At 44.2% G+C, this 27400-nt stretch overlaps 4 non-coding genes across 4 annotated transcripts; all 4 read right to left on the bottom strand.

Moving 5' to 3' along the window:
* Nucleotides 1-574: 574 nt before the first annotated feature.
* trnal-uaa (transfer RNA leucine (anticodon UAA)) lies at nucleotides 575-657 on the bottom strand. Its single transcript has one exon. It is a non-coding gene; the product is annotated as a tRNA-Leu (tRNA).
* An 11978-nt stretch (nucleotides 658-12635) lies between these two features.
* On the bottom strand, nucleotides 12636-12707 carry trnad-guc (transfer RNA aspartic acid (anticodon GUC)). The gene has a single exon. It is a non-coding gene; the product is annotated as a tRNA-Asp (tRNA).
* Nucleotides 12708-20991: 8284 nt separating this feature from the next.
* Nucleotides 20992-21074, bottom strand: trnal-uaa (transfer RNA leucine (anticodon UAA)). The gene has a single exon. It is a non-coding gene; the product is annotated as a tRNA-Leu (tRNA).
* Nucleotides 21075-23945: 2871 nt separating this feature from the next.
* Nucleotides 23946-24028, bottom strand: trnal-uaa (transfer RNA leucine (anticodon UAA)). The gene has a single exon. It is a non-coding gene; the product is annotated as a tRNA-Leu (tRNA).
* Nucleotides 24029-27400: the final 3372 nt, after the last annotated feature.

Raw genomic sequence — 27400 nt, forward strand, 5'->3', positions numbered from 1 at the left:
AGAGAGAGACAGACACAGAGAAACAGAGAGAGAGACAGAAACAGACAGAGAGAGAGACAGAGAGAGAGAGAGACAGAGAGAGAGACAGACAGAGAGTGAGAGACAGAGAGAGAAACAGAGAGAGAGAGACAGAGAGAGAGAGAGGCAGACACACAGAGACAGACAGAGAGAGACAGACAGAGAGACAGACAGAGAGGAAGACAGAGAGAGAGAGAGACAGACAGAGAAAGACAGAGTGAGAGACAGAAAAGGAGGCGTATGACAAATGAGTAACAGAGAGAGACAGAAAGAGAGTGAGAGAATGAGAGGGAGCCAGAGAGGCAGATAGTGAGACAGAGGTGGAGACTGAAAGATATAAAAACACTTTAAGATTCCTTCTCCTTGTTAGCTGAGAGTGACAGAGAGAGTGAGAGAAAAATGCAGATTCAGCAGATGAAAAATAGGACTTGAAGAATTACATATGCAAACCTTTCCGCATCTATAAAAATCTCATTGTTTGTTTGATGGAGGTTCAGCAGATGACAAAGAGCCTCACTGAGCAGGATGAAAGGAAATGTGTCTTAAATTAAAGAGTTACCAGGAGTGGGGTTCGAACCCACGCGGGTATAAATCCATTGGATCTTAAGTCCAACGCCTTAACCACTCGGCCATCCTGGTGCTGTTAGCTTCTATGGGCTGTTTCTGTGAGAATCAGGGCTTGAAGCGCCAGCCTGCCACAGAGTTGAGTAAAGCAGAGATTTCCTCGGTGGCAGGACAGGTTAACAAAGCAGTTAAAAAAGCAGATGGGATCCTGGGGTTTGTAAATGGAGGCAGAGTGCACAAGCCAGGAAGTTAAGGGAAATCTAAATAAAACACTTGTTCGGCCTCAGCTGGAGTATTGTGTCCAATTATGTGGCAACACACTTTAGGAAGATGTGAAGGCTGAGGAAAGTATCCCCGCTTGTTACCTGAGTGATCGGCAGACACACACAGACAGAAACAGAAAGCCACACATACACATCAACACAGACACACATATAGAGTGACTTAGACATCGAGGGATACAGGCAGAAACACTGTCACTAATTTGCCTGATTGTTGTTCTATTACCGACCATATATTTCGTGAATATTTGCACAATGAAAACGTGACAACTTCGAGGAGTCGAAAAATGTGGGATTTAATTCCGCCTAACTCGGGATTAGTTCTCCAGGGATTTGGTTACATTTTGAAATGGGATGCAAAATGCTGGAATCGTCATCGGCAGGATTCGAACCTACGCGGGGAGACCCCAATGGATTTCTAATCCATCGCCTTAACCACTCGGCCACAACTACTGGGTCTGCGAGATTTTAAATGTTGCTCCGATAAAATCGCAATCATCCGTCGCTCTGGAGCAAAACAGCACTTCGCCCCGAAACAGTCTATGTTGAAGAAAGTTCTCAAAGAGACAATGCCATCTCGCAATTTTTACTCTTCAATTTTTCACTGCAGCTTTTTTACTTGAAGCTGCACCAGGATACATCATTGCAGATTTTAGAAATGCTTAATTCCCGACGGGGAATTGAAACCCCGTCTTCCAACGTAACAGGCGGGGATACTTCACTATATTTAACGAGGAACTGACGGAAGACACTCCTTTGCAGTCACTGCAGAAGCGCAGAGCAAGAATGGTGCTGTGAACAGACCTGGGCTCATTCACCAGACCCAGAGGGAGGAGTGAGCAAGGAGAGGGAAACAAAGAGCGAAAGAGACACAGAGAGAGAGAGAAACAGAGTGAGGCACAGAGTGAGACACACACAGACAGAAAGACTGAGACACAAAGATAGAGAGGACAATGAGAGAGACAGACAGAGCAAGACACAGATAGACAGAGAGAGAAAGACAGAGAGAAACAGAAAGACAGAGAGAGAGAGAGACAGAGAAAAACAAGTAGACAGAGAGACAAAAAAGGAGGCGTATGACAAATGTGTAACAGAGAGAGACAGAAAGAGAGTGAGAGAGAGAGACAGAGAGAGGTGGAGACTGAAGGATATAAAAACATTTTACGATTCCTTCTCTTTGTTAGTTGAGAGAGACAGAGAGTGAGCGAAAGTGCAGATTCCGCAGATGCCAAAAGAGCACTTCAAGAATTACATATAAATATGAAATCTTTCTTTCCGTATCTATAAAAATCTCATTGTTTGTTTGATGGAGATTCAGCAGATGACAAACGAGTGTCACTGAGCAAAATGTAAGGAAATGGGTCTTAAATTAAAGAAGAACCAGGAGTGGGGTTTGAACCCAAGTGGGCATAAACCCATTGGATCTTAAGTCCAAGGTCTAGTAACAACTCGACCATCCTCGGGCTGTTAATGGGCGTGGACGGTCTCTGTGAGAATTGGGGCTTCAAGCCCCACCCTGCCACAGAGTTGAGCAGAGATTCCCTCGGTGGCAGGACAGGTTAACAAAGCAGTTAATAAAGCAGATGTGATCCTGGGGTTTATAAATGGAGGCACAGAGTACACAAGCCAGGAAGTTATGGGAAACCTAAATAAAACACTAGTTTGGCCCCAGCTGGAGTATTGTGTCCAATTCTGGGGAACCACACTTTAGAAAGGAGGTGAAGGCTGAGGAAAGTATCCCCGCTTGTTACCCAAGTGACCGGCAGACACACACAGACAGAAAGCAAGCCACACATGTACACAGACAGACACACACATAGAGTGACTCAGACATCGAGAGAGAAAGACAGGTAGAGAGAAACACTGTCGCTAATTTGCCTGATTTGTGTTCTATTTCTGACCGTATATTTGGTGAATACTTGCAGATCAATGAAAACGAGAGAAATCTCGAGGTGTTGAAAGTTGTGGGATTTAATTCCGCCTAACTCAGGATTAGTTCGCCAGGGATTTACATTTTGAAATGGGATGAAAAATGCCGGAACCGTAGTCGGCAGGATTCAAACCTGCGCAGGGGAAACCCAATGGATTTCTAGTCCATCGCCTTAACCACTCGGCCACAACTACTGGGTCTGTGAGATTTTAAATGTTGCTCAGATAAAATCGCAATCATCCATCGCTCTGGAGCAAAACAGCACTCAGTCCCTGAACAGTCTCCGCTCCAGAAAATTCTCAGAGAGACAATCTCCTCTCGCATTTATTTCACTCTTCCATGTTCCTCCCTCGCTTTTTAACATTAAGTTACGCCAAGAAATATAACAATTATTTTACACCGTAAAGACTAACTTCTCCCCATCACAGAATTGAACCTCTGTCAGCCGTGCAACAGGCGGCGATAGTTCACTGAATTGATGAGGAATTGACGAAAGTCACTGCTGGGCGTTCTCTGCAGAAGCTCAGAGCAAGAATGGGGCTGTGAACAGACCTGGGCTCATTCACCAGCCCCAGAAGGAGGAGTGAGCAAGGAGTGGGAAGAGAGAGAGACACAGACAGAGAGAGTATGGATAGATCTGTATTTTTGTGAACAAACATGAATGTTTTCCGATGCTTTGGCAACATAAGAAGTAACTTGTCATGCCAATAAAGCGAATTGAGAGAGAGAGACAGACTGGGGAACAGTGAATGAGACAGAGTGAGAAACAGAGAGAGAGAGCTCTATACTAATGACGAACTGGTGCAGGAAGTTGTTATGACAGTAAATCTTTTAAAATTATTTTAGTTGATGTTTTTTCTATACTACTTTCCCAAGGAGGTTTTAAGGAGTTAGCCAAAGGTTTAAGATTTTGAATTATAAAATCATCCTCCCCGTCGGGGAATTGAACCCCGGTCTCCTACGTAACAGGCGGGGATACTCACCACTATACTAACGAGGAACTGACGGATGCAAAATCTGTCAGAGCAAGAATGGAGCTGTGAACAGTACTGGGCTGAGTGAGAAAGAGAGAGAGAGACGGGACAAACAGAGAAAGGGACAAATAGTGAGACAGAGAGAGAAAGACAGAGAGACAGACAGAGAGAGAATGAGAGAGACAATGATAGATACAGAGAGAGAGAGACAGAGACGGAGGCTTATGACAAATGTGTAACAGAGTGACAGAAAGAGAGAGAGAGAGAGAGAGTGAATGAGAGGGATACAGAGAGACAGATAGTGTGATAGAGAGGGGTAGAGACTGAATTCTCTTTCTCCTTGTTAGTCAATAGTGAAACTTGAGAAAATGCAGATTTAGCAGATGCCAAAATAGCACTTTAAAAATTATAGTTAAATATGAGAGAGAGAGAGAGAGAGAGAGAGAGAGAACCTGTCGGGGAATTGAATCCTCACCACTATACTATCAAGGACCTGGTAGAGGAAATAGTTATGCAGTGTTTGAGACAAAGACTCAAACACACACACACAGGTTCAAAGACATACACAGACAGATTCACATACAGACACACGCATACACAGATAGACAGACACACACATTGACAGACACATCCATTCTCTCTGTCACTCTGCCCTCCTCTACGCCCCACACAAAAGGGACAGGGAAACAGAGAGAGAGCTCCTTACTAACGAGGAACTGGTGCAGGAAGTTCTTATACAGTTCTTCAAATGAGAGTAAATCTTTTAAAATTATTTTAGATTATTTTTCTCTACTACTTTGCCAAGGAGGATTTTAAGCACCTGCCCAACGGTATAAAATTCGAGATGTTAAAAATGCTGCCTCCCCATCGGGGAATTGAATCCCGGAATCCAGCATGACAAAGGGGGATACTCACCACTATACTAACGAGGACTGGCATGTACAGAGACTGTCACAACAGAAATCGAGCTGTGCACATACAGTGTGCACTGGACAAAGTGAGAAAGAGAGAGAGAGAGGCAGAGGAAGACAGAGACAGATAGTCGGACAGAGAGAGACACCTAGACAGAGAGAGAGACAGAGAGAGAGAGAGGAAGACAGAGAGAGACACAGAGACAGAGAGACTGAGAGAGGAAGACACAGAGAGAGAGAGGCTGAGAGAGGAAGACAGAGAGAGACACCGAGACAGAGAGACAGAGCGAGAGAGAGGAAGACAGAGAGAGGGGGCATAGATTCAGGGTAAGGGGCAGGAGATTTAGAGGGGATTTGAGGAGGAACTTTTTCACCCAGATGGTGGTTGGAATGTGGAACTCAATGCCTGAAAGGGTGGTGGAGGCAGGAACCCTCACAACATTCAAGAAGCATTTGGATGAGCACTTGAAATGCCATTGCATACAAGGCTATGGACCAAATGCTGGAAAATGGGATTAGACTGGACAGGGATGGATGGGCGGCGCAGACACGATGGGCCGAAGGGCCTCTTTCTGTGCTGTAAAACTCTATGACTCTATGACACAGAGACTGAGAGAATGAGCGAGGAAGACAGAGAGAGTGAGAGAGGAAGACAGAGAGAGACACAGAGACAGAGACAGAGAGACTGAGCGAGGAAGACAGAGAGAGAGAGAGAGAGACAGAGAGAGAGTGAGAGAGGAAGACAGAGAGACACAGAGAGAGAGAGAGAGGCTGAGAGAGGAAGACAGAGAGAGACAGAGAGAGAGAGACTGAGAGAGGAAGACAGAGAGAGACACAAGGAGGCTGAAGACAAATGTGTGACAGAGAGAGAGACAGACAAACAAAGAGACAGATGGTGAGACAGAGAAGTACAAAGACTGTTTAAAATTAATATTGTTTAAAAGTAATATTGTATGTACCCAACAAATGTCAAATCGATTGACACCTACAGAATGTTGGAAAACTGTACCTTTTTGCTATGTAAGCTTTGGCAATATGGTTCTCTGTAAACTTTCATGCCAATAAAGCATTTTAATTGGAATTGGAATTGGAATTGGAGTGAGGTAGATACCGAAAGGTACAAATACATTCCACAATTCCAGCTCTTTGTTAGTTGAGAGTGACAGAGGGAGTTGGAGAAAAATGCAGCTTCCAAAATAGCATAACAAGAATTACATATAAATATGGAATCTTTCTTTCAAGGGATCTGGGGATAGTGCAGGAAATTGGAGATGAGGTAGAATATCAGCCATGATCTTACTGAATGGCGGAGCAGGCTCGAAGGGCCAAATGGCCGACTCCTGCTCCTTATATACTTCCCATATCTATAAACATCTCATTATTTGTTTGATGGAGATTCAGCAGATGACAAACGAGTGTCACTGAGCAGGGTGAAAGGACATTGATATAAACGGGTATAAACCGATTGGACCTTAAGTCTCACACCTTAACCACTCGGCCATCCTGGTGCTGGTGTTGCTAGGAGACGGTCTCTTTGTGATTCTGGGATCCAAGCCCCACTCTGCCAGTAAGTTGAGCAGATCAGATCAGAGCTTCTTAATGTGGCAGGACAGGTGAACAAATCATTCAATAAAGCATATGGGGTCCTGGGATTTATAAACAGGGCTTTAAACTAAAGAGTCGGGGGAGGAGGGAAGAGGGAATTAGAAAGGCAAAGAGAAAGGAGAAGGCAGTAGTGCAGGGTAGCGATAGGGGTAATGATAACCAGAGTGTGACAGGAGGAGACAGAGCGTACGACCATAAGTGTGCACCAGGAGGGTCGATAACTAGAGGACACAGATTTATGGTGATTGGCAAAGAGGCGGGCAGGAAAAAAATCTACTGATAAAAGTTACCCACAGTTTCCCACCTTCTCAAAATTAACTTCACTGATATTACAGCGAATTTCATCTCTCCCTTCTCTGACTCACTCGGGCCTTTGAGTCCGATCCCGCACTTCAAGAGGCCCACCCTTGGCACCTCTGTCCTTGCAAACCACCGCCACATCTCCAACCTCACTTTCCTCTCCAGTGCTTGAACATGTTGTCACCTCCCAAATCAGTGCCCATAGAGTCAGAGTCATACAGCACAGAAAGAGGCCCTTCGGCCCATCGTGTCCACGCCGGCCATCAAGCTCTGTCTATTCTAATCCCATTTCCCAGCACTCGGTCCCTAGCCTTGTATGCTATGGCATTTCAAATGCTCATCTAAATGCTTCTTGAATGTTGAGAGGGTTCCTGCCTTTACCACCCTTTCAGGCAGTGAGTTCCAGATTCCAACCACCCTCTGGGTGAAAAAGTTTTTCCTCATATCCCCTCCAAACCTCTTGCCCCTTACCTTGAAACTATGCGCCCTGTGGTTATTGACCCCTCTACTAAGGGGAAAAGTTCCTTACTATCTACCCTATCTATGCCCCTCATAATTTTGTACACCTCAATCAGGCCCCCCCTCAGCCTTCTCTGCTCTAAGGAAAACAAACTCAGCCTGCCCAGTCTCTCTGCATAGCCGAAGCGCTCCAGCCCAGGTAACACCCTGGTGAATCTCCTCTGCACCCTCTCCAATGCAATGACATCCCTCCTATAGTGTGGCGACCAGAACTGCACACAGTATTCCAGCTGTGGCCTAACTAGCGCTTTGTACAGCTCCATCATAACCTCCGTGCTCTTATATTCTATGCCTCGGCTAATGAAGGCAAGTATTCCATATGCCTTTTTAACCACCTTATCTACCTGTCCTGCTGCCTTCAGCAAGCAATGTGTTCGAAACATAGCTGAATGGTTTGATATATATCCTGTAAGACATGTGGAGATCGCCCTGCACCCCATCCAACAGTTTCCAAAGAGAAAGACAGAGAGACATACAGAGAGAGAGAGACAGACAGAGAGAGACAGAGAGACAGACAGATAAAGACAGAGAGACAGAGACACAGACAGAGAAAGATATAGAGAAAGACAGAGAGACAGACAGACAGAAGGCAGACAGAGAGAGAGAGACGAAAAGGAGGTGTATGACAAATGTGTAACAGAGAGAGACAGAAAGAGAGTGAGAGAATGAGAGGGAGACAGAGTGACAGATAATGAGACAGAGGTGGAGACTGAAAAATATAAAAACATTTTACGATTACTTCTCTTTGTTAGTTGAGAGTGAGCGAAAATGCAGATTCAGCAGATGCCAAAATAGCACTCTAAGAATGACATATAAATATGAAATCTTTCTTTCCGTATCTATAATAATCTCACTGCTTGTTTGATGGAGATTCAGCAGATGACAAACGAGTGTCACTGAGCAGGATGAAAGGAAATGGGTCTTAAATTAAAGAGTTACCTGTAGTGGGGTTCCAACCAACGTGGGGATAAACCCATTGGACCTTAAGTCCAACACCTTAACCACTCGGCCACTCTGGTGCTGTCAGCGTGCGTGGACTGTCTCTGTGAGAATCGTGACTTCAAGCCCCACCCTGCCACAGAGTTGAGCAGAGCAGAGATTTCCTCGGTGGCAGGACAGGTTAACAAAGCAGTTAATAAAGAAGATGTGATCCTGGGCTTTATAAATAGAGGCACAGAGTACACAAGCCAGGAAGTTATGGGAAACCTAAATAACACACTAGTTCGGCCCCAGCTGGAGTATTGTGTCAAATTCCGGGGAACCACACTTTAGGAAGGAGGTGAAGGCTGAGGAAAGTATCCCCGCTTGTTACCCGAGTGACCGGCAGACACACACAGACAGAAACAGAAAGACACACATGTACACAGACAGGCACACACATCAACACAGACACACACATAGAGTGACTTAGAGAGAAACACTGTCGTTAATTTGTCTGATTTTTGTTCTATTTCTGACCGTAAATTTCGTGAAGACTTGCAGATCAATGAAAACGCGAAAAATCTCAAGGTGTTGAAAGTTGTGGGATTTATTATCACCACATTCAGGATTAGAACACCAGGAATTTGGTTACATTTTGAATTTTGAAATGAAATATATTAGAACCGTAGTCAGTAGGATTTGAACTTGTGCGGGGACTAACCCATCGCTTTAACCATTCAGCCACGACTACTGCCTCTGTGAAAAGTTAAATATTGCTCAGATAAAATCGCAATCATCCATCGCTCTGGAGCAAAACAGCACTCAGTCCCTGAACAGTCTCCGCTCAAGAAAATTCTCAAAGAGACAATCTCCTCTCACATGTTTTTTACTCTTCTGTTTCTCACTGTAGCTTTTTAACATAAAGCTACACCAGGAAATATAAATACAGTTTGACATCTTAAAAATGCTTCCACTCCATCGTGGAATTGAAAGCCGACTTCGGGAGTAGCAGTTGGGGATTGTTCACTATATCTGACGAGGAACTGATGGATGGCGTTACTGTGCAGAATCGCAGAGCAAGAATGGTGCTGTGAACAGACCTGGGCTCATTCACCAGCCCCAGAGGGAGCAGTGATCAACAGGAGAATGAAAGAGAGAGAGAGAGAGAGAAATGGAGGCATATGACAAATGTGTAACAGAGAGAGACAGAAAGTGAGTGAGAGAATGAGAGGGAGACAGAGAGACGGATAGTGAGACAAAGGTGGAGACTGAAAAATATAAAAACAATTTACGATTACTTCTCTTTGTTAGTTGAGAGTGAGCGACAATGCAGATTCAGCAGATGCCAAAATAGCACTCTAAGAATGACATATAAATATGAAATCTTTCTTTCCGTATCTATAAAAATCTCGTTGTTGGTTTGATGGAGATTCTGCAGATGACAAACGAGTGTCACTGAGCAGGATGAAAGGAAACGGGTCTGTAAATTAAAGAGTTATCTGGAGTGGGGTTTGAACCAAGGTGTGTATAAACCCATCGGATTTTAAGTCCAACACCTTAACCACTCAGCCATTCTGGTGCTGTCTGAATACGTGTGGATTGTCTCTGTCAGAATCGGGGCTTCAAGCCCCACCCTGCCACAGAGTTGAGCAGAGCAGAGATTTCCTCGGTGGCAGGACAGGTTAACAAAGCAGTTAATAAAGAAGATGCGATCCTGGGCATTATAAATAGAGGCACAGAGTGCACAAACCAGGAAGTTTTGCCAAACCTAAATAAACGACTAGTTCGACCCCAGCTGGAGTATTGTGTCCAATTCTGGGGAACCACACTTCAGAAAGGAGGTGAAGTCTGAGGAAAGTATCCCCGCTTGTTACCGATTGATCGGCAGACACACACAGACAGACACACATGTGCACAGACAGACACACACATCAAACACAGACACACACATAGAGTGACTTAGACGTCGAGAGAGACAGACAGGTAGAGAGAAACACTGTCGCTAATTTTTGTTTTATTTCTGACCGTAAATTTCGTGAACACAATGAAAACGAGAAAAATCTCGAGGTGTTCAAAGTTGTGGGATTTAATATCGTCTCATTCAGGATTAGTTCTCCAGGAATTTGGTTATATTTTAAAAAGAAAAATGCTGGAATTGTAGTCAACAGGATTCGATCCTGCGCGGGGAGACCCCAATGGATTTCTAGTCCATCGCCTCAACCACTCAGCCACAACTACTGGGTTTGTAAAATTTTAAATGTTGCTCAGATAAAATCGCAATCATCCGTCGCTCTGGAGCGAAACAGCACTTCGCCTCGAAACAGTCTATGTTGAATAAAGTTCTCAAAGAGACAATCCCCTCTCGCAATTTTTACTCTTCAATTTTTCACTGCAGCTTTTTTACTTGAAGCTGCGCCAGGATACATCATTGCAGATTTTAGAAATGCTTAATTCCCGACGGGGAATTGAAACCCCGTCTTCCAACGTAACAGGCGGGGATACTTCACTATATTTAACGAGGAACTGACGGAAGACACTCCTTTGCAGTCACTGCAGAAGCGCAGAGCAAGAATGGCGCTGTGAACAGACCTGGGCTCATTCACCAGACCCAGAGGGAGGAGTGAGCAAGGAGAGGGAAACAAAGAGCGAGAGAGGCACGGAGAGAGAGAGAGAGAGAAACAGAAACAGAGAGAGGCACAGAGTGAGACACACACAGACAGAAAGACTGAGACACAAAGATAGAGAGGACAATGAGAGAGCCAGACAGAGAGAGCAAGACACAGATAGACAGAGAGAGAAAGACAGAGAGAAACAGAAAGACTGTGAGAGAGAGAGACAGACAGACAGAGAAAAACAAGTAGACAGAGAGACAAAAAAGGAGGCGGATGACAAATGTGTAACAGAGAGAGACAGAAAGAGAGTGAGAGAGAGAGAGGTGGAGACTGAAGGATATAAAAACATTTTACGATTCCTTCTCTTTGTTAGTTGGGAGAGACAGAGAGTGAGCGAAAGTGCAGATTCCGCAGATGCCGAATGACCACTTCAAGAATTACATATAAATATGAAATATTTCATTCCGTATCTATAAAAATCTCATTGTTTGTTTGATGGAGATTAAGCAGATGACAAACGAGTGTCACTGAGCAAAATGTAAGGAAATGGGTCTTAAATTAAAAAAGAACCAGGAGTGGGGTTCGAACCCAAGTAGGCATAATCCCATTGGATTTTAAGTCCAAGGTCTATAACAACTCGACCATCCTGGGGCTGTTAATGGGCGTGGATTGTCTCTGTGAGAATCGGGGCTTCAAGCCCCACCCTGTCACAGAGTTGAGCAGAGCAGAGATTTCTTCGATGGCAGGACAGGTTAACAAAGCAGTTAATAAAGCAGATGTGATCCTGGGGTTTGTAAATGGAGGCACAGAGTACACAAGCCAGGAAGTTATGGTAAACCTAAATAAAACACTAGTTCGGCCCCAGCTGGAGTATTGTGTCCAATTCTGGGGAACCGCACTTTAGGAAGGAGGTGAAGGCTGAGGAAAGTATCCCCGCTTGTTACCCGAGTGACCGGCAGACACACACAGACAGAAAGCCACACATGTACACAGACAGACACATAGAGTGACTCAGACATCGAGAGAGACAGACAGGTAGAGAGAAACACTGTCGCTAATTTGTCTGATTTTTGTTCTATTTCTGACCGTATATTTGGTGAATACTTGCAGATCAATGAAAACGAGAAAAGTCTCGAGGTGTTGAACGTTGTGGGATTTAAAACCGCCTAACTGAGGATCAGTTCTCCAGAGATTTGTTTACATTTTGAAATGAAATGAAAAATGCTGGAACCGTAGTCGCCAGAATACGAACCTGCGCGGGGAGACCCCAATGACTTTTCACTCCATCGCTTTAACCACTCGGCCATGACTACTGGGTCTGTGAAGTGTTAAATGTTGCTTAGATAAAGCAATCATCCATCGCTCTGGAGCAAAACAGCACTCAGTCCCTGAACAGTCTCCGCTCAAGAAAATTCCCAAAGAGACAATCTCCCCTCGCATTGCTTCACTCTTCCATGTTCCTCCCTCGCTTTATAACATTAAGTTACGCCAAGAAATATAACAATTATTTTACACTGGAAAGACTAATTTCTCCCCATCACAGAATTGAACCTCTGTCAGCCGTGCAACAGGCGGCGATTGTGCACTGAATTGATGAGGAATTGATGAAAGTCACTGCTGGGCGTTCTCTGCAGAAGCTCAGAGCAAGAATGGCGCTGTGAACAGACCTGGGCTCATTCACCAGCCCCAGAGGGAGGAGTGAGCAAGGAGAGGGAACCAAAGAGCGAAAGAGACTGAGACGAAAACAGAGAGAGAGACTGGGGAACAGTGAATGAGACAGAGAGACTGGGGAACAGTGAATGAGAGACTGGGGAACAGTGAATGAGACAGAGAGGAAACCAGAGAGAGAGAGCTCTATACTAACGACGAACTGGTGCAGGAAGTTGTTATGACAGTAAATCTTTTAAAATTATTTTAGTTGATGTTTTTTCTATTCTACTTTCCCAAGGAGGTTTTATGGAGTTGGCCAAAGGTTTAAAATTTTGAATTATAAAATCTTCCTCCCCGTCGGGGAATTGAACCCCGGTCTCCCGCGTGACAGGCGGGGATACTCACCACTATACTAACGAGGAACTGACCGATACAAAATCTGTCAGAGCAAGAATCGAGCTGTGAACAGAATTGGACTGAGAGAGAGAGACGGGACAAACAGAGAAAGGGACAAATAGTGAGACAGAGCGACAGAGAGAGAAAGACAGAGGGATAAAGAGAGAGACAATGATAGATACAGAGAGAGAGACAAAAAAGGAGGCTTATGACAAATGTGCAACAGAGACAGAAAGAGAGAGTGAGAGACAAAGAGAGAGAATGAGAGGGAGACAGAGAGACCAGATAGTGTGACAGAGAGGGGTAGAGTCCGAATTCTCTTTCTCCTTGTTAGTCAATAGTGACACTTGAGAAAATGCAGATTCAGCAGATGCCAAAATCGCACTTTAAGAATTATAGTTAAATATGAGACAGAGAGAGAGAGAGAGAACGTGTCGGGGAATTGAATCCTCACCACTATACTATCAGGGACTTGGTAGAGGAAGCAGTTATACAGTGCTTGAGACAAAGACTCGAACACTCACACACACAGACATGTGTGTCTGCTCTCTATGTTTATGTCACATATTTAATAAGCTTTTCTGAGTGCCATGGATTCATAGACACTTACAGCACAGAAGGAGGATATTCGGCCCGCCGTGCCTGTGCTGTCTCTTTGAAAGAGCAGTCGTGCTCAGTCCCACCCCCCGCTTTTTGTCCGTAACCCTGTTAATCTCTTTCTCTCTGTCACTCTCTCCCTCCTCCACGACCCACACAAAAGGGAGAGGGAAACAAGGAGAGAGAGAGCTCTATACTAACGAGGAACTGGTGCAGGAAGTTGTTATACAGCTCTTCATATGCCAGTAAATCTTTTAAAATTATTTTGGTAGGCTTTTTTTCTGTTTTACTTTTCCAAGAAGGTTTTTAAGGAGTTGCCCAAAGGTTTAAAATTTGTGATGTTAAATCGCCCTCCCCATCGGGAAATTGAATCCCGATCTCCACTGTGACAGGCGGGGATACTCACCATTATACTAATGAGGAACTGATATACTGGCTGCTGCTAGAATCGAGCTGTGAACAGAACTTGACAAATGAGAAAGACAGGGACAAAGAGAGACAGAGACAGACAGAGACACAGTCAGAGAAAGACAGAGAGAGACACACAGAGAGAAACAGACAGAGACAGGGAGAGAAAACGAAAGAGAGCCATACAGAGAGAGAGAGACAGAAAGAAACAGACAGATAGCCATACAGTGAGAGATAGACAAAGAGAGAGACAGACAGAGAGACAGACAGAGAGAGAGACACGACCTGGTTCTGCTGTCTCCCACAGAACAGGGATTACAGCAACAACTAGACCTACTCGACAAATACTGCCAAAATTGGGCTCTAACAGTAAATCTAAAGAAAACCAACATCATGATTTTTCAAAAAAGGCCCAGATGTCAGGAAAACAAATACAAGTTTACCCTCAGTGATACCACTATAGGACACACTATGAGCTACACCTACCTTGGTCTAACTATTACAGCATCAGGGAGCTTCAGCATAGCAGTGAATGCACTAAAAGAAAAAGCCCGAAGAGCCCTATATGCAATAAAAAGAAAATTCTACAACATCCAAATCCCAATCAAAATCTGGCTCAAAATATTTGACAGCATAATCCTGCCCATTGCACTGTACGGTAGTGAGGTATGGGGCCCGCTAAATCACCAAAGCTACACTAAATGGGAAAAACACACAATAGAAGCCCTACATGCAGAATTCTGCCGAAGCATCCTTCGCACCCAAAGAAAAACACCAACAAATGCATGCAGAGCCGAACTAGGCAGATACCCACTGATAATAAACATCCAAAAACGAGCACTAAACTTCCTAAATTACCTCAAATCTAGCTCCCCAGACACCCTTCATTTCAAAGCCTTTCAGACCCAAGAGCTAAACCCAGAAAAGAGTCCCCTGAGTCAGCTGCTACTGAAACTAAGTACTCAGCCGGACCCTGACCAGCCCCAGACCAACACAGCCGTCCAAACACCAATCCGAGTGAACCAAATCATTAAAAAATGCAAAGAAACCTACCTGGAACATTGGAACAAAATAACCGAAAGCCAAAGCAGATTAGAATGTTACCGGGCCCTAAAAAGAGAATATAAACTGGCAGACTACCTCACGACCATCAGAGACACAAAACAAAGACAGACCCTCACCAGGTACAGACTAAGCGACCACCAACTGGAAATTGAAAAAGGCAGATACAGGAAATCCTGGCAGCCTAGAGACAATAGAATATGCGATCAATGTCTGGCTGGCGAGGTTGAAACAGAAATGCATTTCCTCCAAAAATGCGAAAAATTCAACACATCAAGAAACATATTATTCAACAGGCTAAGCCAAACAACCCCAGATTTCAAGGAATTGGATGATCTGTCAAAATTGAGATTAGTCCTAGGAGAAGGAGACAGACCATACCTTGGGGCCAAATATGTAACAACATGTCACAACCTGAGGACTGTTTAAAATTAAGACTGTTTAAAATTAATATTGAACGTACCAAATGAAGTACAAAGACTGTTTAAAATTAATATTGTTTAAAAGTAATATTGTATGTACCCAACAAATGTCAAATCGATTGACACCTTCAGAATGTTAGAAAACTGTACCTTTTTGCAATGTAAGCTTTGGCAATATGGTTCTCTGTAAACTTTCATGCCAATAAAGCATTTGAATTGAATTGAATTGAATTGAATTGACAGAGAGAAACAGAGAGAGAGAGAAAAAGAGAGTGAGAGAATGAGAGGGACACAGATCGTGAGACAGAGAGAGGTGGGGACTGAAAGATGTAAAAACATTTCACGATCCCTTCTCTTTGTTAGTTGAGAGTGACAGAGAGAGTGAGGGAAAAATGCAGATTCAGCAGATGCCAAAATAGGACTTGAAGAATTACATATGAGATCTTTCTTTCCATATCTATAAACATCTCATAGTTTGTTGGAGAATCAACTGATGACAAATGAGTGTCACTGAGCAGGATGAAAGGAGATGGATCTTAAATTAAAGAGTTACCAGTACTGGGGCTTGAAACCACGTGGATATAAACCCATATGGATTTTAAGTCCAATGCCTTAACCACTCGGCCATCCTGGTGCTGGCATTATTCGCGCGCTGGCTCTGAGAGAATCGGTCCTTGACGCACCAACCTGCCACAGAGTTGAGCAGAGCAGAGAGAGACACACAGACCGACACACACATAAACAAACAGACACAGAGAGACACACAGACCGACACAGAGAGGCACACAGACCGACACACACATAAACACACAGACACACAGACCAACACAGAGAGACACACAGGCAGACACACAGACACAGAGAGAAACACAGACCGACACAGAGAGACACACACAGACCAACACAGAGAGACACACAGGTAGACACACACACATGGCGAGACACACAGACCGACACAGAGACACACACAGAGACACACAGACACAGACAGACACACAGACACAGAGAGGATTTACAAGGATGATACCAGAAATGCGAGGGTATATATATCAGGAAGGTATGGACCGCTGCCAAATTAGTTTATACCCTGATTTGTCTGATTATTGTTCTATTAGCGACCATATATTTCGTGCATACTTGCACAATGAAAAAGTGAAAAACTTCGAGGTGTTGGATTTAATTCCGCCCAACTCAGGATTAGTTCCCCAGGGATTTGGTTACATTAAAAAATGAGTAGTGCTGGAACCGAACCTGTGCAGGGAAACACCCAACGGATTTCTAGCCCAGCGCCTTAACCACTCGGCCACGACTACTAGGTCTGTAGGACTTTAAATGTTTCTCAGATAAAATTGCAGTCATCCATCGCTCTGAAGCAAAACAGCACTCAGTTCCTGAACAGTCTTGTGTCATGAAATTTCAAGAGACAATCTCCTCTCGCATGTTTTTTACTATTCTGTTTATCACTGTAGCTTTTTAACATAAAGCTACACCAGGAAATAGAAATACAGTTTGACATCGTAAAAATGCTTCCACTCCATCGCGGAATTGAAAGCCGACCTCGGGAGTTGCAGTTAGGGATAGTTCACTATATCTGATGAGGAACTGATGGATGGCGTTACTGTGCAGAATCGCAGAGCAAGAATGGAGCTCTGAACAGACCTGGGCTCATTCTCCAGCCCCAGAGGAAGGAGTGATCAACAACAGAAGGACAGAGAGAGAGAGAGAGAGAGAGAAACGGAGGCGTATGACAAATGTGTAACAGAGAGAGACAGAAAGAGAGTGAGAGAATGAGAGGGAGACAGAGTGACAGATAGTGAGATTCTTGTCGTAGATTTCGTCAACTCTTGCAGATCAGTTGAAATGTCGAGCTGTTACATGGAACTTTAAGCCTTGTAATTGACGATTAAACCGACTGGGAGTTTGTTTAATTTGGAAATGCTGCCCAGTGAGAAACGTAATGGTTCACATCTCTACACCAGGTGGGCACCAAGAATCTAGTCTCAAATCCAAAAGTGGATTTTTTCTGTTCTGAAGAGAATGATTTTAAGAAGCTTTATAAATGTTTAAAATTTGTGTTGATAAAAATTGCCCGCCCCATCGGCGAATTGAACCGCGGTCTTTTGAAATAATAAGCAGGGATACTCACCATTATACTAATGAGGAATTAACACGTGCAAAGTCGGTCAGAGCAAGAATCGAGCTGTGAACAAAACTGAACAAATGAGAACGACAGAGAGAGAGAGAGAAACAGAGAGGGAGACACAGGGACACAGAGAGAGACAGTCAGAGAGAAACAGACAGAGAAACACAGACAGAGAAACAGACAGAGAGTGAAAGACAGAGAGAGACAGACAGAGTGACAGACAGAGAGACAGAGAAAGACAGAGAGGGTCAGACAGAGACAGACAGAGAGAAAAATGCAGATTCAGCAGATGCCAAAATAGGATTTGAAGAATTACATATGAGATCTTTCTTTCCATATCGATAAACATCTCATTGTTTGTTGGAGAATCAGCTGTTGACAAGCGAGTGTCGCTGAGCAGGATGAAAGGAAATGGATCTTAAATTAAAGAGTTACCAGGAGTGGGGTTCGAACCCACGTGGGTATAAACCCATTAGATCTTAAGTCCAACGCCTTAACCACACTCAAATTTCTCTCCACGGATTTTGCCTGACCTGTTGAGTTTTTCCAGCATTTTCTGTTGTTATTCTGGTGCTGGGGATGTTTGTAGACTGTCTCTAAGAGAATCGAGCCTTCAAGCTCCACCTTGCCACAGATTTGAGCAGAGCAGAGAGAGACACACAGATAGACACAGAGAGACATATAGACACAGAGACACACACAGAGACACACAGACACAAACAGACACAGAGAGGGTACAGAGAAGATGTACAAGGATGATACCAGAAATGCGAGGGTATACATATCAGGAAAGGATGGACCCCTGCCAAATTAGTTTAAACTCTGATTTGTCTGATTGTTGTTCTATTTCCGACTGTATATTTCTTGAATACTTGCACAATGAAAAAGTGAAAAACTTCGAAGTGTTGGATTTAATTCCGCCCAACTCAGGATGAGTTCCCCAGGGATTTGATTATATTTTGAAATGAAAAATGCTGGAACCGTAGTCGGCAGGATTTGAACCTGCCGGGGGAAACCCCAATGGATTTCTAGTTAATCCGCCTTAACCACTCGGCCACGACGACTCAGTCTGTGAAATTTTAACTGTTGCTCAGATAAAACCGCAATCATCCCTCGCTCTGCAGCAAAACAGCAGTCAGTCCCTGAACAGTCTCCACTCAAGAAAATTCTCAAACAGACAATCTCCTCTCGCATTTTTTTCCCTTCTGTTTATCACTGTAGCTTTTTAACATGAAGCTACACCAGGAAATATAAATAAAGTTTGACATCTTAAAAATGCTTCCACTCCATCGCGGAATTGAAAGCCGACCTCAGGAGTAGCAGTTGGGGATTGTTCACTATATCTGACGAGGAACTGATGGATGGCGTTACTGTGCAGAATCGCAGACCAAGAATGGCGCTGTGAACAGACCTGGGCTCATTCACCAGCCCCAGAGGAAGGAGTGATCAACAAGGGAAGGACAGAGAGAGAGAGAGAGAGAGAGAGAGAAACGGAGGCATATGACAAATGTGTAACAGAGAGAGACAGAAAGTGAGTGCGAGAATGAGAGCGAGACAGAGAGACAGATAGTGAAACAGAGGTGGAGACTGAAAAATATAAAAACATTTTACGATTACTTCTCTTTGTTAGTTTAGAGTGAGCGAAAATGCAGATTCAGCAGATGCCAAAATAGCACTCTAAGAATGACATATAAATATGGAATCTTTCTTTCCGTATCTATAAAAATTTCATTGTTTGTTTGATGGAGATTTAGCAGATGACAAACGAGTGTCACTGAACAGGATGAAAGGAAATAGGAACTATAAATTAAAGAGCTACCTGGAGTGGGGTTCGAACCAACGTGGATATAAACCCATTGGATCTTAAGTCCAACGCATTAACCACTCGGACATTTTGGTGCTGTTAATATGCGTGGATTATCCCTGTGAGAATCGGGGCTTCAAGCCCCACCCTGCCACAGAGTTGAGCAGAGCAGAGATTTCTTCGATGGCAGGACAGGTTAACAAAGCAGTTAATGAAGCAGATGTGATCCTGGGCATTATAAATAGAGGCACAGAGTACACAAGCCGGGAAGTTATGCCAAACCTAAATAAAACACTAGTTCGGCCCCAGCTGGAGTATTGTCTCCAATTCTGAGAAACCACACTTTAGGGAGGAGGTGAAGGCTGAGAAAAGTATCCCCGCTTGTTACCCGAGTGACCGGCAGACACACACAGACAGAAACAGAAAGCTACACAGACAGACAGACACACACATAGAGTGACTTGGACATCGAGGGAGACAGACAGAGAGAAACACTGTCGCTAATTTGTCTGATTTTTGTTTTATTTCTGACCGTAAATTTGGTGAATACTTGCAGATCAATGAAAACGAGAAAAATCTCGAGGTGTTGAAAGTTGTGGGATTTAATTCCGCCCAACTCAGGATAGGTTCCCCATGGATTTGGTTACATTTTGAAATGAAATGGGATGAAAAACGCTGGAACCGTAGTCGGCAGGATTCAGAACCTGCGCGGGGAGACCCCAATGGATTATCTAGTCCAGCGCCTTAACCACTCGGCCACGACTACTGGGTCTGTGATGCGTTAAATGTTGCTCAGATAAAATCGCAATCATCCATCACTCTGGAGCAAAACAGCACTCAGTCCCTGAACAGACTCCGCTCAAGAACATTCTCAAAGAGACAATCTCCTCTCGCATTTATTTACTCTTCCATGTTCCTCCCTCGCTTTTTAACACGAACCAATTTAATTAGTATTTCACATCTTAAAGACGCATTTTGCCCCATCGCAGAACCCCGCTCACCAGGCAAGGATACTCCACTAAACTGACCAAAGTCACTGCTGGGCGTTCTCTGCAGAAGCTCAGAGCAAGAATGGCGCTGTGGACAGACCTGGGCTCATTCACCAGCCCCAGAGGGAGGAGTGAGCAACGAGAGGGAAACAAAGAGCGAGAGAGACACGGAGAGAGGCAGAGAGAGAGAGAGACAGACAGAGAGAGAGACAGAGAGACAGACAGAGAGAGAAAGACAGAGAGAAACAGAGAGAGAGACAGGCAGAAATAGAAACAGAGAGAGAGAGAGAGACAGAGAGAGAGTGAGACAGACAGAGAGAGAGACAGACAGAGGGAGAGACAGACAGACACAGACAGGCAGAGAGAGACAGACAGAGAGAGAGAAAGACAGAGACAGAGAGAGAGTGAGACAGACAGAGAGAGAGAGACAGACAGAGGGAGAGACAGACAGAGACAGACAGACAGAGAGAGACAGACAGAGAGAGAGAGACAGACAGAGAGAAACAGACAGAGAACGACAGAGAGACATACAGAGAGACAGACAGAGTGAGAGAAAGAAAAGGAGGCGTATGACAAATTTGTAACAGAGAGAGACAGAAAGAGAGAGAGAGAATGAGAGGGAGACAGAGAGGCAGATAGTGAGACAGCGGTGGAGACTGAAAGATCTAAAAACATTTTAAGATTCCTTCTCCTTTTTAGTTGAGAATGACAGAGAGAGTGAGAGAAAAATGCAGATTCAGCAGATGCCACAATAGCACTTTAAGAATTACATATGAAACCTTTCCGTATCTATAAAAATCTCATTTTTTGTTTGATGGAGGTTCAGCTAATGACAAAGAGTGTCACTGAGCAGGATGAAAGAAAATGTGTCTTAAATTGAAGAGTTACCAGGAGTGGGGTTCGAACCCACGCGGGTATAAACCCATTGGATCTTAAGTCCGACGCCTTAACCACTCGGCCATCCTGGTGCTGTTAATTTTTGTGGACTGGTTCTGAGAATCGGGGCTTGAAGCCCCACCCTGTCACAGAGTAGAGCAGAGCAGGGATTTCCTCAGTGGCAGGACAGGTTAACAAAGCAGTTAATAAAGCAGATGTGATCCTGGGGTTTGTAAATAGTGGCACAGAGTGCACAAGCCAGGAAGTTATGGGAAACCTAAATAAAACACTCGTTCGGCCTCAGCTGGAGTACTGTGTCCAATTCTGGGGAACTACACTTTAGGAAGAAGGTGAAGGCTGAGGAAAGTATCCCCGCTTGTTTCCCGAGTGATCGGCAGACACAGACAGACAGAAAAAGAATGCCACACATGTACACAGACAGACATACACATCAACACAGACACACGCAGAGAGTGATTTAGACATCGAGAGAGTCAGACAGAGAGAAACACTGTCGCTAATTTGCCTGATTTTTGTTCTATTTCTGACCGTATATTTGGTGAATACTTGCAGATCAATGAAAACGAGAAAAATCTCGAGGTGTTGAAAGTTGTGGGATTTAATTCCGCCTAATTCAGGATTAGTTCTCCAGAGATTTGATTACATTTACAAATGAAATGGGATGAAAAACGCTAGAACCGTAGTCGGCAGGATTCGAACCTGTGCGGGGTGAATCTTCAATGGATTGCTAAACCATCGCCTTAACCACTCGGCCACGAGTACTGGGTCGGTCCAGAAGTAAATGTTGCTCAGATAAAATCGCAATCATCCATCGCTCTGGAGCAAAACAGCACTCAGTCCCTGAACAGTCTCCGCTCAAGAAAATTCCCAAAGAGACAATCTCCCCTCGCATTTATTTACTCTTCCATTTTCCACCCTTGCTTTTTAACACGAACCAATTTAATTAGTATTCCACATCTTAAAGACGCATTTTGCCCCATCGCAGAACCCCGCTCACCAGGCAGGGATACTCCACTAAACTGACCAAAGTCACTGCTGGGCGTTCTCTGCAGAAGCTCAGAGCAAGAATGGCGCTGTGAACAGACCTGGGCTCATTCACCAGACCCAGAGGGAGGAGTGAGCAAGGAGAGGGAAACAAAGAGCGAGAGAGACACGGAGAGAGGCAGAGAGAGACACAGAGAGAGAGAGAGAGACAGAGACAGTTAGAGAGAGAGAGACAGAGAACTTGTCGGGGAATTGAATCCTCCCCATTATACTATCAAGGACCTGGTAGAGGAAGTAGTTATGCAGTGATTGAGACAAAGACTCAAACACACACACACAGACATGTGTGTCTGCTCTCTATGTTTATGTGTAAGTCACATATTTAATAACCTTTTCTGAATGTCATGGATTCACAGAAACTTACAGCACAGAAGGAGGCCATTCGGCCCGCCGTGCCTGTGCTGTCTCTGTGAAAGAACAGTCGGGCTCAGTCCCACCCCCCGCTTTTTGTCCGTAACCCTGTTAATCTCTTTCTCTCTGTCACTCTCTCCCTCCTCCGCGCCCCACACAAAAGGGAGAGGGAAACAGAGAGAGAGAGAGAGCTCTATACTGACGGGGATCTAGTGCAGGAAGTTGTTATGACAGTAAATCTTTTAAAATTATTTTAGTTGATTTTTTTTCTATACTACTTAGCCAAGGAGGATTTTAAGGAGTTGCCCAAAGGTTTAAAATTTGGAATGTTAAAATCACCCGTCTCGTCGGGGAATTGAATCCGATCTCCCACATGACAGGCGGGGATACTCGCCGCTATAATAACGAGGAACTGACACCTACAGTTTGCCAGAGCAAGAATGGGTCTGTGAGCAGAACTTGAAAAATGAGAAATGCAGAGTGAGAGAAAGAGACAGGGACAAAGACAGAGACAATCAGAGAGAGAGACAGAGAGAGAAACACAGAGAGAGAGACAGACAGAGAGAGAGAGACAGAGAGAGAGACAGAGAGAGAGACAGGCAGAGATAGAAACAGAGAGAGAGAGAGAGAGACAGGCAGAGATAGAAACAGAGAGAGAGAGACAGACAGAGAGAGAGACAGGCAGAGAAAGACAGAGAGAGACAGAGAGAGAGACAGACAGAGAGAGAGACAGAGAGAGAGAGAAAGACAGAGACAGAGACAGACAGAGAGATTATTATTGTTTAAACTAATATTGTATGTACCCAACGAAGGTCAAAATTGTTTGACACCTACAGAATGTTGGAAAACTGTACTTTCTGTTATGTAAGCTTTGGCAATATGGTTCCCTGTAAACTTTCATGCCAATAAAGCATTTGAATTGAATTGAATTGAATTGAGAGACAGACAGAGAGAGAAAGACAGAGAGAGACAGACAGACAGAGGGAGAGACAGACAGACACAGACAGACAGAGAGAGACAGAGAGAGAGAAAGACAGAGAGAGAGACAGACAGAGAGAAACAGACAGAGGGAGAGACAGACAGACACAGACAGACAGAGAGAGACAGACAGAGAGAAAGACAGAGAGAGACAAACAGAGAGAGAAAGACAGACAGAGAGAAGCAGACAGAGAACAACAGAGAGACATACAGAGAGAGAGACAGACAGAGTGAGAAAGAAAAGGGGGCGTATGACAAATGTGTAACAGAGAGAGACAGAAAGAGAGAGAGAGAGAATGAGAGGGAGACAGAGAGGCAGATAGTGAGACAGAGGTGGAGACTGAAAGATATAAAAACATTTTAAGATTCCTTCTCCTTTTTAGTTGAGAATGACAGAGACAGTGAGAGAAAAATGCAGATTCAGCAGATGCCACAATAGCACTTTAAGAATTACATATGAAACCTTTTCGTATCTATAAAAATCTCATTGTTTGTTTGATGGAGGTTCAGCAGATGGCAAAGACTGTCACTGAGCAGGATGAAAGAAAATGTGTCTTAAATTAAAGACTTACCAGGAGTGGGGTTCGAACCCACGGGGGTATAAACCCATTGGATCTTAAGTCCAACGCCTTAACCACTCGACCATCCTGGTGCTGTCTAGCTTTGTGCACTACCTCTGTGAGAATCGGGGCTTCAAGCCCCACCCTGTCACAGAGTAGAGTAGAGAAGAGATTTCCTCAGTGGCAGGACAGGTTAACAAAGCAGTTAAAAAAGCAGATGGGATCCTGGGGTTTGTAAATAGAGGCACAGAGTGCACAAGCCAGGAAGTTATGGGAAACCTAAATAAAACACTTGTTCGGCCTCAGCTGGAGCACTGTGTCCAATTCTGCGGCAACACACTTTAGGAAGATGTGAAGGCTGAGGAAAGTATCCCCGCTTGTTACCTGAGTGATCGGCAGACACACAGAAACAGAAACAGAAAGCCACACATACACATCAACACAGACACACACATAGAGTGATTTAGACATTGAGAGAGACAGACAGAAACACTGTCGCTAATTTGCCTGATTTTTGTTCTATTGCTGACTGTATATTTGGTGAATACTTGCAGATCAATGAAAACGAGAAAAATCTCGAGGTGTTGAAAGTTGTGGGATTTAATTTCGCCTAATTCAGGATTAGTGCTCCAGAAATTTGATTACATTTTCAAATGAAATGGGATGAAAAACGCTGAAATTGTAGTCGGCAGGATTCGAACCTGCGCGGGGAGACCCCGATGGATTTCTAGTTCATCGCCTCAACCACTCGGCCACGACTACAGAACTGCAAAAAACTAAATGTTGCACAGATAAAATCGCAATCATCCATCGCTCTGGAGCAAAACAGCACTCAGTCCCTGAACAGTCTTCGCTCAAGAAAATTCCCAAAGAGACAATCTCCTCTCGCATTTATTTCACTCTTCCATGTTCCACCCTCGCTTTTTAACACGAACCAATTTAATTACTATTCCACATCTTATAGACGCATTTCGCCCCATCGCAGAACCCCGCTCACCAGGCGGGGATACTCCACTAAACTGACCAAAGTCACTGCTCGGCGTTCCCTGCAGAAGCTCAGAGCAAGAATGGCGCTGTGGACAGACCTGGGCTCATTCACCAGACCCAGAGGGAGGAGTGAGCAAGGAGAGGAAAACAAAGAGAGAGAGAGACACGGAGAGAGGCAGAGAGAGACACGGAGAGAGAGAGAGACAGTTAGAGAGAGAGAGAGAGCGGGAAACAGTGAGTGAGACAGAGAGAGAGACAGAGAGAGGAAAAGGGAGACAGAGAGAGAACCTGTCGGGGAATTGAATCCACACCACTATACTATCAAGGACCTGGTAGAGGAAGTCGTTATACAGTGATTGAGACAAAGACTCGAACACACAAACACAGACATGTGTGCCTGCTCTCTATGTTTATGTGTAAGTCACATATTTAATAAGCTTTTCTGAGTTTCATGGATTCATAGAAACTTACAGCACAGAAGGAGGCCATTCGGCCCGCCGTGCCTGTGCTGTCTCTTTGAAAGAGCAGTGGTGCTCAGTCCCACCCCCCGCTTTTTGTCCGTAACCCTGTTAATCTCTTTCTCTCTGTCACTCTCTCCCTCCTCCGCGCCCCACACAAAAGGGAGAGGGAAACAGAGAGAGAGAGAGAGCTCTATACTAACGAGGAACTGGTGCAGGAAGTTGTTATACAGTTCTTCATATGGCAGCAAATCTTTTAAAATTATTTTAGTGATTTTTTTTCTGTCCTACTTTTCCAAGGAGGATTTTAAGGGGTTGCCCAAAGGTTTACAATTTGGAATGTTAAAATCACCCTTCTCGTCGGGGAATTGAATCCGGTCTCCCACGTGACAGGCGGGGATACTCGCCGCTATAATAACCAGGAACTGACACGTACAGTTTGCCAGAGCAAGAATGGTTCTGTGAGCAGAACTTGAAAAATGAGAAATGCAGAGAGAGAGAAAGAGAAAGGGACAAAGACAAAGACAATCAGAGAGAGACAGACAGAGAGAGAGACAGACAGAGAGAGAGACAGAGAGAGAGACAGAGAGAAACAGACAGACAGAGAGAGAGACAGACAGAGAGAGAGACAGGCAGAGAGAGACAGACAGAGAGAGAACCATGTGTTTGGCCAGACCCCTTTAGATGTCACACCAGCCATCGCAAATCGGAACAACCTTGATCGTGAAATAAATAAAAGCGGTAGGGAGGTAGTGCAACTCTGCCGAGCCTTAGGCCTGTACATAGTTAACGGTAGGTTCAGAGGGGACTCCCTAGGGAGACTCACATACTCCTCAACTCTTGGGTCTAGTGTGGTGGACTATACAATCACTGACCTGGACCCCTGCGATATCAACTCATTCACTGTCAGGCAGCAATCCCCCCTCTCAGACCATAACCAAATAAATATGTACCTTAAACTATCTGCCCAAAATACAGACACAAAAAAGGAACCCAGTAAGCTCCATAAAATAAACCAGACATACAGATGGGCCCCAGACAGTGGAGAAAAATTCATCACAGCACTAAAGTCACCTGATCTCACAAGTAAAATATCAAAATTTAAAGAAAACCCATACGAGATCACCAGAGATGGTGTAAACATGGCCATAGAGGATATAAATATGATCTTCCATGAGGCAGCTGTAAAAGCCGACCTTGTGAAACAGAAGAGGAAGCGTCACAAAAGACAAAATAAAAATAAGAAATGGTTTGACCACGAATGCAAAAATGCCAGAAAAGACCTGAGAAAAATATCAAACCAAAAGCATCACCATCCAAACAATCCGGACCTACGTACTAGATACAATGAAACCCTCAAAAGATATAAACACACCATTAGGAACAAAACACAAAACTATACCCACAAAATACTCGAAGAAATTGAAAACTCCACCAATCCAAAACAATTCTGGGAAATGTGGAATAACCTGAGTACAACACAATTACAAGCATTACCAATCCAAGATGGCGACATCTGGAGAACACATTTTGAAAAACTCTACAAAGACATCCCAATAAACGAAACAAACCCAAGTCAACATCAGGTCACAGAAAAACTCCACACATTAGAAGCAACAATTAAAGACAACCAAAACCCTCTAGACTCCCCAATCACATGGAAAGAACTGGCCACAAAAACAAAATCTCTCCACCTAAAGAAAGCCTGTGGCCCAGACAACATCAAAAATGAGATGCTCAAGTTCAGCAATATGGAGATGCAGGGTGCGGTACTCAAATTATTCAACATCATATTACGTTCAGGCTGTTTTCCCGATATCTGGTGACAAGGACTAATCTCCCCCATATATAAAAGTGGAAACAAATCAGACCCAAATAACTACCGCGGCATCTGTGTCAACAGTTGTCTAGGGAAGTTATTCTGCAGTATTCTAAATAGTAGATTACTTGATTTTCTTAACAAACATAATATCCTCAGAAAAAACCAAATAGGCTTTCTTCCAAAACACCGCACCGGCG

This window comes from Somniosus microcephalus, chromosome 4 (genome assembly GCF_052327205.1).
Source record: "Somniosus microcephalus isolate GS21.2 chromosome 4, FLI_Smic_1.0, whole genome shotgun sequence".
Lineage (NCBI taxonomy): Eukaryota > Metazoa > Chordata > Chondrichthyes > Squaliformes > Somniosidae > Somniosus > Somniosus microcephalus.